This window comes from Vulpes lagopus, chromosome 3 (genome assembly GCF_018345385.1).
Source record: "Vulpes lagopus strain Blue_001 chromosome 3, ASM1834538v1, whole genome shotgun sequence".
In the NCBI taxonomy this organism is placed as follows: Eukaryota; Metazoa; Chordata; class Mammalia; order Carnivora; family Canidae; genus Vulpes; species Vulpes lagopus.
In genome coordinates, this window is record NC_054826.1 from 29,962,032 (window position 1) to 29,976,657 (window position 14,626).

The 14,626-nt window shown below is 43.2% G+C and overlaps 1 protein-coding gene across 13 annotated transcripts in view; it reads left to right on the top strand.

The window, feature by feature from the left end:
* SMIM3 (small integral membrane protein 3) overlaps positions 1–14,626 on the top strand; it is a 46,640-nt gene that overhangs the window by 14,372 nt on the left and 17,642 nt on the right. For 6 of the 13 annotated variants that reach the window (XR_005986709.1, XR_005986710.1, XR_005986712.1 and 3 more), the window contains exons 5-6: positions 6,063–6,104; positions 12,269–12,758. The gene's annotated coding sequence lies outside the window, so the exon portion shown is untranslated. The other 7 variants (XM_041747850.1, XM_041747849.1, XM_041747848.1 and 4 more) reach the window with 6 other exon arrangements.

The window sequence follows — 14,626 nt, forward strand, 5'->3', positions numbered from 1 at the left end:
TGGACCTTTGGGTTGTTTCCATATTTGGCTATTGTATATAATGCTGCAATGAACATGGTGGTGCATGTATCTTTTTGAGTGTTTTTGCTTAAAAGTGTGAGTGGAGTAGAGCATAATCACAAGGAATACTGTAGCACCCCAGGGCTAGTAAAAGCAGGGTGCTGTGTATGATCTGAGGTCTGAAGGGGTAGGGGTGGGGAATACTTACCAGAGCTTGGAGTCAGAGAGGGCAATGTGAAGAGGGCCCCCTGACAGGAGCCAGGCATTGGCATCCCCAGGGTGGAAGGTAGAATGCAAAATGCCTCAGCTCCTGCTGCCTCTTCCTCCTTAGCTGAACCCAACAGGAAGTCAGATGTCAGAGAAACCTCTCGTAGTTTGGCTTCCCTCCAAAGCTCACTATGAGATGAGAGTTTAAGTGAAATCATCTTAGGTTCAGGGAACACCAGTGGAGGAGTGAGGAACTGATACAAGGAAGAGGAGGTGCCCAGTAAGACTGGGCTGTTAAACCAGCAGTCTGGGTGGGTGCCTGGAGCTTAGTCCCCCAGAGAAACTCTGGGGAACAACATAAACACACCACTCAAAACATCACTGCAGGGTGAAGGAGTCAGGTGTTTATGCCTCTACTAACATCTTTCGCCAAGGGCTGCTTCTGGGGATGTGTGTGAATTCCTGGGTATTTTGAGACTGCCAGGCTGGCAGATGGGGCTTGTGTGGGCAAAGCCCTCAGCCACAAAGGAGCAGGTGCTGGCAGCTGAGAGCCTGGGGAGAACTGAAGTGGAGAGGTCCAAGAGATTCAGCCAGGGGATTGACAGTGTCCCACTGAGGGGGGCTACAGCCTGTACAGATGCACCTCGCATGCACATCGCAGGATGGAGGAGGGTGTGGAGGGTGAATCCAGAGCGACAAATAAAACATACACGCATATTTAAAGTAAACAAGTAAGGGCACCTGGCTGGCTCAGTCCGAAGAGCATATGACTCTTGATCTTAGGGGCATGAGTTTAAGCCCCATGTAGGATGTAGAGATTGCTTAAATGAATAAATAAATAAAAACTTAAAAAAGAATTAAGGAATAAAGACCAAAAAATAAAGTAAATGAGTAGTATTTACTAATACTCTCTAAAATTTAATAGCACTATTTAGGTTTCAAAATCAGGAGGGTTTCCTTCTGATTCTCCCAATTACTGTCCTCCACCCTCTGTCATAGTATGCACCTGATGGTCTGACTATGCTTGTACATCGCGCATGGCTCATTAGCTAGGGCAGGACTGACTCCTCACATAGCAGAGAGCAGAGGCACGGCACAGGAAGGGCTGAACTCAGTAGGAGTCAGTTAGCTGAAAGACAAGTAGAGACAGTCCTGCCACTTCCTGTCTGAGGAATCTTAGGCAAGTCAGCATGTCCGCTTTGGGGCTCTGTTTTCCCACATGTAACATTAAGGAGGTTAATAACATTTGCACCGCAGAATTGCTGCAAGGACTAAGCGGTATGATGCATCTAAAACCCTTGCCACGTGGCAAATGTTCTAAAGAAGTGTGCTTGAAGTAATCTTTCTTGGAAAGAAAATAAAGGCAAAGCCTTCTATTTTACATATTTTTTTCCTTAGGATTTTATTTATTTGAGAAAGAGAGTGAGTGCACAGAAGTAGGGTGGGGGAGGGAGAAGCAGGATCCCCACTGAGCTGGGAGCCTGACGTGTGACTTGACCCCTGGACTCCAGGATCACTACCTGAGCTGAAGGCAGACTCTTAACCAGCTGAGCCACCCAGGCATCCCGATTTTTTTTTTTCCTATGACCACAAAAATTATACTGGCTGGAAGCACCTGGGTGGCACAGTCTGTTAAGTATCCGACTCTTGGTTTCAGCTCAGGTCCTGATCTCAGGGTGGTGAGATGGAGCCCCACATGGAGCTCTGCTCAGCAGGGAGTCTCCTTGAGAGTCTCTCTCCCTCTCCCTCTGCCCCTTCTGCTCATTCTCTCTCTCTCTCTAAAATAAATAAATAAATCTTTAAAAATTATATTGGCTGGACTGTGATATCTGCCAGTAATAGGCATTCTCTTCTCTCATCTACATGACTGTGATAATTGAACACTTTGGAATTAAGCCATGAAAGTGAATGCAGATAATTACAACCATGAGACCATGGGACCATCGCTCCACCTGAAAGCTATAATGTGGAAGCTTTCCATCTCCATTTCTTCCTGTCTGCTCAGCAACTTGTTTTCAGCTCAAATGCCATTGGTTTGAAAAATTCCATAATTTTACTTTCTTGCCTAATCATTAGTTCAATGAAGTCTTTCAGCTACAATAAAAAAAGTTGTAATTAAAAGATCCTGCATCTAGTTTTTAGGTTGAGGGCGCATTTTTTGAAAGTTACCAAACCAGTGGGGCTTCCCCAAAGAGTAAGATGGGATTTTGCCCAAGGATCTGTACAGTGGAAATGTTCTTGGGAATTGTTCCAAGGAGAGAGGGGAAGGGCGAGAACAAGTCATCTCGGGAGTCCTGCTTCCCAGTGCCTGACTTTTTGGGAAGAACTGAGCTGTTGAGGGACCTGCAAGCAGGGAGCTGGTGTCTGAGCTGGACATTTCCATAAATGGAACAAGATGGATCATCCTGCATAGATACGCTAGTAACTCAAAACTGTAGCCATCTTAAGAGGCTGAGTCTACCTTGAAAAGATATTGGAAGTGCAAGAGACTTCAAAGAATATCTAATTCAACTCCCTTCTTTTTACTTTTGGGGTCAAAAGACCTCAAGAGAAATAGGGACTCATCGAAGGTCACATGACAAACTAGTGATAGAGCCAGCACCAGGAGCCCGGTTTAGAGCTGTTTGGTGCCAGTTTAGTGCCCTTTCCATCATGCCCATGGTACACTCACTCCCCCCATCTCACCAGCCATCCACCATTCCAGTGGAGTCCTCTGCAATATCTCTCTGCTTGCATACCTCCACTATTAGGGAGCTCATCTTTCTCTCTCTCTCTCTCTCTCTCTCTCTCTCACACACACACACACACACACACATAAATGCACCACCCAATTGGTTCTGTTTCTTTGGAGAACCATGACTAACACAATAAGTTTTCAAGCATCCAACTGCCTTTAGGCACAACCTCAGAACTAGAAAGAGAAGTCTTTGTTGAGCTCTCTTCTCTGCATCCTGTCATTTATTCACCCCACAGAAAGCAATATTCTGTGCCAGATGCTGGTGATAGGAAAATATCACAACCAATATTGCGATCTGATCTAAGGGCCTTGATAAAATCAGACCCTACTCCAAATCATTAATGCAATGACATAGAATTTCGGCTTTATAGTCAGACAGTCCTGGGCTCATAATCTGGCTTTGACAATGACCAGCTGGTGACCTTGGGAAGCTGTTCAATCTTCCTGAGGCTCAGTTGAGTTTCCCCATATGTAAAAGAGGGGTTGCTTAAACAATCTTTAATTTTGGATGTGCAGTGTCTTAATTTATTGAAAATGCAGGAAGGGAAGAATTGTAAATACCATCAGTCAACCAATAAGATGGTAAAGAATGCTTAAACAAGACTGATGAATAAGATGCAAAACTAGTTAATGCTCTATAGGGCAATAAAACATCTACCTCTGGGCACAGAGAAAACCATAGATTGAATACATGCTCCACACCTATCATGTATACAGATAGGTAATGCTTACCAGTGACAGGCTTTTCCGCGTTCATGATTTTACTTAAATCCTACTTCACCCTCACTAAAATCCCTTGAGGAAGGCATTGCCATTAACATTTTGTACAAGGGAAAAGTGAGGCTCATAGACATTAAATACTTGGCCCAAGGTCACACAGTCACTCCCAGAATGAGGATTCAAACTCAATTTTTAAAATTTCAGTTGATTAAGCATCTGACTTCGGCTCAGGTCATGATCTTGGGGTCCTGGGATCAATCCCCACATCAGGCTCCCTGCTCATTTGAAAATGCTTAAAATAGGGCAGCCCCAGTGGCTCAGCGGTTTAGTGCCACCTTCCTGAAGATCTGGGATCGAGTCCCGCATCGGACTCCCTGCATGGTGCCTGTTTCTCCCTCTGCCTGTGTCTCTGCCTCTCTCTCTCTCTCTCTCTCTCTCTCCCTCTCTCTCTGTGTCTCTCATGAATAAATAAATAAATAAAATCTTTAAAAAAATAAAATGCGTAAAATATAATTTTTATACATACAGATAGTGAGCATGCATCAAACTTTTACTTAGGTGGTTAGTGAAGGAAACAGCAGGATGAGAAAGAATGCTGGAATAAGATTGATGAGTTAGATGCAAAATTGGTTAATGCCCTAGAGGGCAATAAAAATACAACTTTGAGGACTATCTTTGCTAATAAATAGAAATCACTTCCACCCCTACTGAACAAACCAAGCCAAACAAATAAATTTGTACCTTATCAAAACTTTCTAAAAAAAAAAAAAACTTTCTGCAGGTTAGCGTCTAACTTTACAAAGTTGTTACAATGTCTGGACTGTTCATTAACAATAAACAGTAAGTGAAACAAAGATACACATGCCTAGAAAGTCAGATGACCTTTATGCAGGCTTGTGAAGCTATGCTCTGGTTTGATGTTAACAAGACATCCGGTCATCCTTTTGGTTTGTTTCCACATTGTGGATAATTTTTCTTGTCACTCCACCTCTATGATAATACACTTCAAAAATTATCTATGATCATAAGAACAGCTGATTTCATTATATTTGGGGGGTTATTTGATCTGTCTTGCTTGCATAGAAGCCTCATTATCGTGTGGTCAACACATGGTGCTGAAGAACTACTATAGCAAGAGAATTAACTTCTGTTTGGAGACTTCACAAAGAACTAGGACTGAATTTTCAATAGCCAGTATCCTTCCAAAGATAAATTCTTACCTCGATTGAGATATAAATCACACAGCATACAATTCATTTAAGTATATCATCACTGGCTTTTAGTATGTTCACAGAGTTGTGCAATGATCATCACAATCAATTTCAGAAGGTTTTCACTACCCCAGAGGGAAATCCCACACTTTTTAAATATTGCCCTCCATCCCTCCTCACAAGCCCAGCCCTAGGATACCACCAATTGGGATCCCTGGGTGGCGCAGTAGTTTGGCGCTTGCCTTTGGCCCAGGGCGCGATCCTGGAGACCCGGGATCGAATCCCACGTCAGGCTCCGGGTGCATGGAGCCTGCCTCTCCCTCTGCCTGTGTCTCTGCCTCTCTCTCTCTCTCTCTGTGACTATCATGGATAAGTGAAAATTAAAAAAAAAAAAAAAAAAAAAAAAGGATACCACCAATCTTTCCATCTCTACTGATTTGCCTGTTTTTGATATTTCATATAAATGGAATATCTAAATAGATTGATCCTTTGTGCCTTGCTTCCCCTACTTAACATGCTGTTTTCTTTCCTTTTTTTAAAAAAAAATTTTATTTTTTTAGAGGAGGGGAGTGAGAAGGGGGAAGGGTAAAAGAAGAGGAAGAGAGAATCCTAAACAAGCTCCATGCCCAGCCCAGAGCTGGACATGGAGCTCGATCTTACAACCCTGAGAAAATGACCTGAACCAAAACTGAACTTAACCAACTGAGCCACCCATGTACTCCTAGCATACTGTTTTCAAGGATCATGTTGAAGTGTGCATCAATACTTTTTTTTAATTGCTGAATAATATTCCACTGTTTAGTCATAAAGATATAGTCCAAACAGGAGAAAACATCTCCTAAGAGTTTTACAATTTTAACTCTTTCATTTTTGTCTTTGATTCATTTTGAATTTATTTTTGTATATGGTGTAATGTATTCTTCATTCAGTGGCACTTGAATATCCAGTTGTCCCAGCACCATTTGTTGGAGAGACTGTCCTTTCCCCACTTAATTGTTCTGGAAATAACACTGAAAATCAATTGGCCATAAATGTGAGGGTTTGTTTCTGGACTCTCAATTATTTTCCCATTGATCTATGTACCTACCATTATTCCAATACTACACTGTTGATTATTGTAGCTCTGTAAGTTTTGAAATTGGAAAATAAGAATTTTCCAACTTTGTTTTTTTGTTGTTGTTGTTTAGGATTTGGGGGCAACTTGTGATCCTGATTAAAGAACATATTTGGTAAGATTTCAGTTGATTTATACTTACTGAAACTTACAGTATGGCCTGAAACCTGGTCTAATATTCTTTGTACATGAAGGAGAATGCATATTCTTCTATCATTAGGTAGATCTGCCTTTTAGATCTAGCATGTGTATAATACTGTTTGATTCTTCTATCTTCTTGTTAATCTGTCCAGTTGTTCTATCCAATATTGATAGTGAGGTATGAAAGTCCCTGAAAATCATTATCACATTGTCTATTTCTCCCCTCAATTCTATCAAGCTTTATGGTGTGTGTGTGTTGCTAGGTGCATATATGTTTATAATTGCCTCATGGATTGACTCTTTTATCATTATAATATGTGCCTCCTTGTTTCTAGTAACATTTTGTTTAAAAGTCTATTTTTTTCCTGTTATTAATTAATACATCCACTCCAGCCTCCTTATGGTGGCTGTTTGCTTTGAATCATATAACTTTTCTGTCCTTTTACTTTCAATTTATTCATGTCTTTAAATCTGAAGTGTGCCTCTTGTACATAGGATATAATTGGATTTTGCTTTTATTTTATCTAGTCTGAAAATCTTTGCCTTTTTATTGAACTGTTTCACTCATTCACACTTAATACTATCATCAATATAGTTGAATTTCCATCTGCCATTTCATTTTTTATATCTTATACTTATTTTTTGTTTTTATATCTTCTTTGCTGCTTTCTTTTCTATTAAGTGGATATTTTCTAGTGTTAATATTTTAATTTTTCAGTGATTGATGTCTTTGCTCATCTATTCCAATATCAGAAAACCAAAGCTAAAAAATTAATCTCTAACAAGCTCTGCTTGCAGTCCCTAAGAGTAAGAGACTTCATCTTTTTTCAAGGTCCCCAGCATTTACTAAAGTTGGTGACCTACCAGCAGGTGAACTTCATTACTATCTTGCCAGCATAATGTTGAGACTCTGTGAGCCATGGAATAGGTTTGCCAGACCAGTCTCCTGGGAGGCCACTGTACACACAGGAAGTATAACTCTTGGTCCTTAATGGTTACATGATTGTAGCCAATTAAATGAATTTTTTTTCTCAAATATAAAACCCTTTGATGGCTTTGTTTGGTGATAGATTTGTCCAGTTACATCCTTGTAAGGAGGAGGGCAGTTTCTTTCAATCTTTCAATCTTCCTTCTTTGCTAGAGACTCAGTAAAAGTGCTCACTCTTGAATTCTGAGTGGTCAGTGGAACAAGATATCATTTAAAAAATTTCCTTTTAGTTTGCATTAGCAGAGTTTGCTAAATTGAGCCTTATAGAGAAGAAAGTAGAAAAGGAAAAAAAAAAGGGAAAAAGGACTTCCTTATAAGCACATCAAATACAAAGCATTAAAAACAATCCAACAATATTCTAAAAACATGTAGCCACAATTATATTTCTCTCATGAACGTATTTGACTCATGTAATTAATTCTTGACTTGTAAACTTTGGACCAACAGTATACTTCCATGAAGTTGGTTGTTTCTGGACTAAAAGAGTCCTAGCAATCCTGAGTTGATCCTATTGTTCAGTCTATAGACATCTACCTGCGGTCACAATGGTAGCTTATGGTAAGAAGCCTGGCCCTATAAATCTATTCCAGTTAAGAATACCTGGTACAATATTTCTCAACAATTTGTTGGGACTGTCCTTTGTTGAAGATGCTTTAGCATGCAGGAGAAGACTTCAGGTAAACATGTAAGGAAAGCAAAAAAAAAAAAAAAAAAACATGTAAGGAAAGCAAAAAGCACTTGTTTGATTAGACTGAAGCCTCTGTTAACTTATTAGACTAAACAACCATATCAGAAGAGGGGGGAATAAATCCTATTGGGTTATGGTTCTTGTCAGTGTTTCGTCAAGTGTAAGAATGTACTGTGGATATGGGTACACAGACAAATCTACTTTTATTTTTTTTTTATTATTTATTTTTTAGAGGGAGGGGAGGGGCAGAGAGAGAAGGAAAGAGAATCCTAAGCAGGCTCCGTGCCTAGCGCAGAGCCCGACATGGGGCTCAATCTTACAGCCCTGAGATCACAACCTGAGCTGAAACCAAGGATTGAGTGTTCAGTCAACTGAGCCCCCCAGGCACCCCCAGAAAAATCTAAAAATCTAAAAATAAACATGGGAATGTTACAATGTACTTTTTTGATTGGATAGCTTATCCCATTTTGTGGGCTTAGTATATAATGCAAATCCTGTAGCAGTAGTGAGCCAGTTAAGGCATATGGAGCATTTCAAACATACCTAACTAATTCTACCCACTATCCCTCCTAATTGTGAATGACATATAAGGTGAGAGGCCAGGCCTTTGGTATTTTAGCTATCTAGAAAGCACCAAAGATGGTATGATATGTAAAAACGCATTATATTTTTATAAACTATCAAACTGATCTTGGGAAGGTAACGTGAAAAAAAATTTTCAAAGAAGAATCATCCCTAACTTAAGACAGAAGCATAGATGCTTGGGAACAGTGAATGGTTGTAGCTTGGCTGCCTATTAATCAGAGTGACAATATACTAGTACTAAATAAACATAACCATAGGTACAATTATAAGGAACTTTAGCTATTTAATAAATGAGGAACTTCTCCTGTTTTGTTTTTAAGTAATGAAGGGCATGACAATGCACAGAACACAGAAAGTAACTCTGATCAGATATGTAATACTTCCTATTTGGGCAGATTATAAAGAAATTAAAAATAACTTACCATATCTCTTATTAAGAAGAAACTGGGAATATAAGTGTAATCTGGTTGCACAATGTCACCCCATTGATCACCAGGGTTAATTTGGCTGATTGGGCTGACTATGCAGGTGTCCCCTTCCTCCCACATCTCTCTTTGTGCATCCCTCCAGAAGCTAAACACAGTGGAGAAGGATGGATAACCTTCTCCCATAGAGAAGGACCATTCAAGGGTATATGAGAAACTGCACATCTCTGCTAGAACCTCCAAGCAAGTTCTCAAGGTCCATTTCTGAGGGAACATAGGATAGTCATGCTTCCAAAACTCCAGGCACATCCAAAGGAGGTGTTACAGCTACGTGTGGCAGTTTGCCTTTCTTAAAAAACAAACAAACAAACAAACAAACAAAAAAACCAAACTGAATATTCCAAGACTAGTTTCTCACTTTAACATAGAGAATAACAAAACTAAATTCTGCTCTTGCATTAATGTAACAATTGCCAGAAAGACCTTTTTAAAAAGTCGAATGAGTAAGCCCATTAAAACAGAGCCAATTTTGTTAAAATTTTAACATATTTCATTGCTTACTTATAGACTTATTATTTGCAAGGATTATAAACTAAGGAAACAAAGTTTTCTTTTCATAAAACTTCTACAACTTACCCATTCAAAATGTGTCTTTTGCCAATCTTTCACATTCTAGCATAGTTTTCTTACTTCAAGACGAAATTGCTCTTTTTCCCCTTGATAACAAAATTGCACTCATAATCTTATTCTATATTTATATTTCTATACTACTTCAATTCTTAAGATAGTCTCAATGGCCCTTTATATGAATCACATTTTTTAAGTTTTACATTTACCTCAGGAGAATTGGCATTGTTACAGACTAGATTTTTTCTTCTTGAAAAGTGGTATGTTCATACATTTGTTCATATCTTATTTTGTGTATTTTAAAAAGATTTTTTGTCTTTTATCAGATTGAATAAAATGGGATCCTACTCATTTCTCTTTTTTCCAGCTTTATTGAGATATAATTGACACTTAGCATTGTGTGAGTCTGAGGTGTACAACATGTTGATATGATACATTTATAAATCACAATATGATTACCACCATAGTATTAGCTACCACTGCCATCCCATTGCATAGTTTATCTTTTTTGTGGTGAGAACTATTAAGATCTTTTCTCTTAGCACATAAATTACATCTTTTAAGCAATGTAACTACCTTCTATTTCCTCAAGTATATAACTGTGGGCAAGTAACTAAGTATGGCTTGAAATATACAAGCATTTAGCAGACCAACAAAGCAACCTTATAAAACCTCTCCTGGCCTCACACATCCTATTTGCATTTCTTAAAGTGGCAAAATTGAACCTACACATTAATAAACCAAAGGTTTAGCCACTCTCAAACATAAAAATAAGAGGCAAAGGAGTGTGTGTGTGTGTGTGTGTGTGTGTGTGTGTGTGTGTGTGTGTGTGATTATATGCATGCTTGGTGATGAATGTTTTTGTGTTCTATCTTCCTTACAAATTATCCAAGCGAAAAAATTTTCCTTACAAAAAAATCCTTACAGGTTTTACTGGCCTCACTGTAAATTTAAAACAGTTTAAATTCTTAAAGTATAGTGAAAGACCTTGGAACTTACATTTAAGTTGATATATTATAAAGTAACATAATCCTTGATAATACAAACAATTCAGGAAATCCAGATTAACTACAATCTTCATGATAAAACATAAAATGTACTCCATCACTCTATTACATCATCTTGTTTTTTATTCACGTTTTCATTACTTGATATCATTTTGCTTATTTACTTATTTACAGTGAACATTTTCTCACTAGGTGTCAAACAATAAAGAGAGAATTTATCTTTTTCCTTGGTACCTAGAACATGTATGAGACTTTCAATGAATAGTTTTGAATAAATACATGAATGAAATCTTTACATACAATAATTGCATCAGATGGAAGGAATAGGTCTCATTTTACTATTTTACAAGTGAGAAAACTGAGGCATTAATGATCTTTTAGCTAGTCAGAGTCAGAATTTTGGTTTCCTGATTTCCAATTCAATATACCACATTATTTCCCAAAACTGACTAAATAAATGTACTTGTGCAAGTGAAAAATATATGAATAAGAAAATTCTTGCATAGGTGTTGTTCACAGAAAGGGTTTCTTTTTTTTTTTTTTTAAGCTTTTATTTATTTATTCATGAGAGACAGAAAGGCAGAGACATAGGCAGAGGGAGAAGCAGGCTCCCTGTGGGGAGATGCTGGGGCCTCCAGATGGGGCCCACCCATCTCGGGTCGGGCCGGGTGGAGCCTGATGTGGGACTCCATTCCAGGACCCTGGGATCAGAACCTGAGCCAAAGGCGGACACTCAACCACTGAGCCACTCAGGTAACCTTTACAGAAAGGGTTTCTGAGATGAATTGTATCCAGTAGGGGTCTCCTTTAGGCAGTATTTTGGTAGAATGTTGTTAGGTTACGACTTCTTTTATTCAAAATCCCCCCACTATCAGGGGGATCTCCCCATAAGTATTACTTTTTTTTTTTTTTTTTAAATTCTTGATGGCTTTCCCTTTGGAGTACTTGTAATTGAGGACCAAGGAAGTGAAATATAAGTTGTTCCCTGGGTTTCACTGTAACAAAGCTTGGTACTGAAACTGTGTTTTTTCCCCCTCCTCCTACTTCAACACAGCATCCATTATTCTTCTCTTCCAAAGCTCTCTTGGCAGCTGAGACGGAGCTAATGGGGTACATTTCCCATAGGGTATTCAATTTTCTCTTTTGGCTCACTTTTTGGGTGCCAGGGCAAATCATTATTAAAGAGATACTGATACAGTACAAACTGGGAAAGGCAGACAGTCTTGCTGGTGCTGGCTCCAGCCCTGGGGTTCTGCATTCTCCCAGATGGGAGCCAGCCTTCACATCCAGCACATGGAGTTATCAGGTGTCCACCCAGAGTAATCCCCCTTCCACTAACCAGGAAACGTGTTGTATTAAATTGAGATTGTCCTTCTTTAGCTTTTTGGGTCCCCCCCCCCCCCCCGCCACTGAGAGTTTTGTATTAAACTGTTAAGAATTATGTGGTACTTGGTTCGTTTGCTTTTCTAAGTTCCACACGTCTCTTTTGATTAAAACATGTTGTTGGGTGATAATTGCTAGAATTTTTGTCACATCATTTCTCCTGTCAATCCCCTCCATCCTCCTCATTGTTTCCCCTCTTTAAAAACTGGCGTCTGGTAGTGATGATTTAGATGTCATTTCTGCTGACCTCATCCCCGACTCAGAAAAGCTCGTAGGGGGGAAGTTCAGCCCCCAAACCATATCTGATTTAGGCCTGGGGAGACAGCCTAGTTCTCACTAAATCTAGGGGCACAGGAAGAAACTGACACACGAACTGGGTTTCAAGAGTCCTCAAGGTCACGCTGAGGGTCAAGGCCTGAGCTCCTGCTTTTTTAGAGCAGGACTGAAGAGCGCTGGCTGGACTGCTGGATTGAAAACCGAGGGGACTGAGACAGGACCGGAATCGCTGTCCCTGGTGCATCACAGAAACGGCAGGAGATCGCACAGCTGCACCGCCCTGGGTGGCAGCTGGGCCGGAACGCGGGGCGTAGGATCGAGCTCTCCCCGGCCCAGCGGCATCTCGCGTCGGGCCGGGTCACTGTTGTCACAGAAGTGAACAGGATGCTCCGAGGCGTGTCACAGCAGACGACCAACCGGCTCCACGCTGGCGTCTAAGTCCGTCCTCGCAGCAGGGCTGGGACGCAGGTTTTACCGGCCCCGCCGTGCGAAGCCGCGGGTCAAGCCTCCCGCGCTCGGTACGCTGCAGAGCGGGAGCCCGGCCCGCGCCCCTCCGCGCCCCTCCGCGCCCACCCATCGGCCAGCCTTCGCCCGCGGAGGATTTCGGAGCGCGGAGGACGCATTTTCCGCCAGCCCGAGCCTTTCGGTCCGCGGTAAGGAGAGCGGGGCCCCGACGGCCGGAGCGCTGGCGCGGGCCTCCCGGCGGACGCGGGGCCGGGCGGGGCGGGAGGGCAGCGGGGCCCCGGGGTGCCCCCCCGGCCGCGGGGGCGGGGCGGCGGCGGCCGGGGGCGCGGGCTTTCCGGGGGCGGTCCCTGGCGGCCGGGCATTCCAGAGCCGCCGAGCGCCGCGGCCCCGGGCAGCCGCGCCGAGACCCCGGGAGCGCGGTGCCCCGAGCCCCCGCGGGCCGCTGCGGTGGCGGCCGCGGGCTCGTGCCGAGCAGCTCTGCGGATCCCGGGGTGAGTGGGGCCATCGGGCGTCGCGCGTGGGGCTCGGTGCCGGGGGGGTCCCTACCCGCGTCCTGCCGACTGCCCTCTGCTTCCACCTTTTCCGCCCCATGCCTCCCCGTCACCACTTCTGCGCCCCCCTTTCCCGCGTCTGTCCGCGCGAAGCTGCGGCCACCTTCTCCGCGGACCTGGGGCCTCCTGGAGCCGCAGCCCGGTGGGGGAGCCCGGCCCCGCAGGCGCGGGGACCCTGGGGGGGGGCTCCCCTGGTCCGTCAGCAGCAGTGTCGCCGTCCTGCCTCCCAGCTGTTTCCCCACCTGCAAACTGGAGACATTATCCCTGGCGTCCAGAAATCAGTGGGAGGGGGGTGTGCAGAGTATCGTGGGGAGAAGTCTGCCTTTCAAACTCCCTCCTCCTCCTCCTCCCGCCTAACTCCGGACTTGATGGTTCCAGGCGCGGGTTGTCTTGCCCCCTGCTCCCCCCACCCCTCCACGAATTCCTTGAGGGTAGGGACTGCCTCTCCGCGCCTCATCTCCGAGGCCTGTCAGCACTTGGCCCAAGGCCTGGCACATAGGCGCTCAGCACTGTTTACTGAGCGCAGGAACTGAGAGGTGTAAACCATAAAAACCTGCGCAGCTGTGCGAGGGTGTTATTTTGAGAGGCCAGGCAGGACTCCTGTTCCCGCAGCTCCACCCTTTTCTTCCTGACTGGCACGGGTGGGGGGCGGCGGGGGCGCCCTCGGGAGTCTCCCATTTCTCTGTAGATTCCTCAAAGCTCTAGGCTATCGTAGTGAAAGCTGCTCAGACATTCAAGAATCAAAGATTTCTGGAACATCTGCTACGACCTTGGCACCACTGCGGTGGGTAAATAGGAAGGCTTGCAAATGCCTGAAAGGGGTTTGGGGCTGTGGGGGTAGCGGGGAGGACTGCTCTCTAGAAGTCAGGAGACCCTCTGAGCTACCTTGATGAAGCATTTTCCCCATCTTGACCTCACCCTCCGTGTCTGTAAAACGAAGTGGGGACGGAACAGATGGGCCTCTACCCTTGAGCATGATACAGCTCTTCAGGTTACGTAGGCGGGTCAGCCATCCGGTGAGCACATGCAAGACAGCCCAGCTGAGCTTCAAGACATCATGTACTTGACCCAGTAATAACCCAAAAAGCCAAAGAGAAGCACTTCTCCAACGCAGCAGGGACCTCCTGTTCCCAGCTGTCCTGGGGTTATGAGTCATGCCATGGAGGTTATAAGTCATGCTCCATCAGTATTCCAAATAGTGACTTCTCAGGGTGTCAGAACCTTTCACTGCATGAAAGGTCTGGGGGTTCCTTGTCTCTGGCATGGCCACCTAAGAATCACTGAGCAGTGGTGAGGTGTTTGAGACATAAAACAAATTAGAGACTTCGGGGACCTGATGTGGTTAGGTCACATACTGGGCCCGGAAGTGACAGGCCAAGGAGGTAAAGAGACAGACTTGGTCTCAGGTGTTCTGATCCTTCTTTTTAAAAATGTTCTTCTGTTTCTTCTTGGTGGTTTTAAATCTACAAATAAAAGAAATGTCTCCAAGGAAAGAAAAACT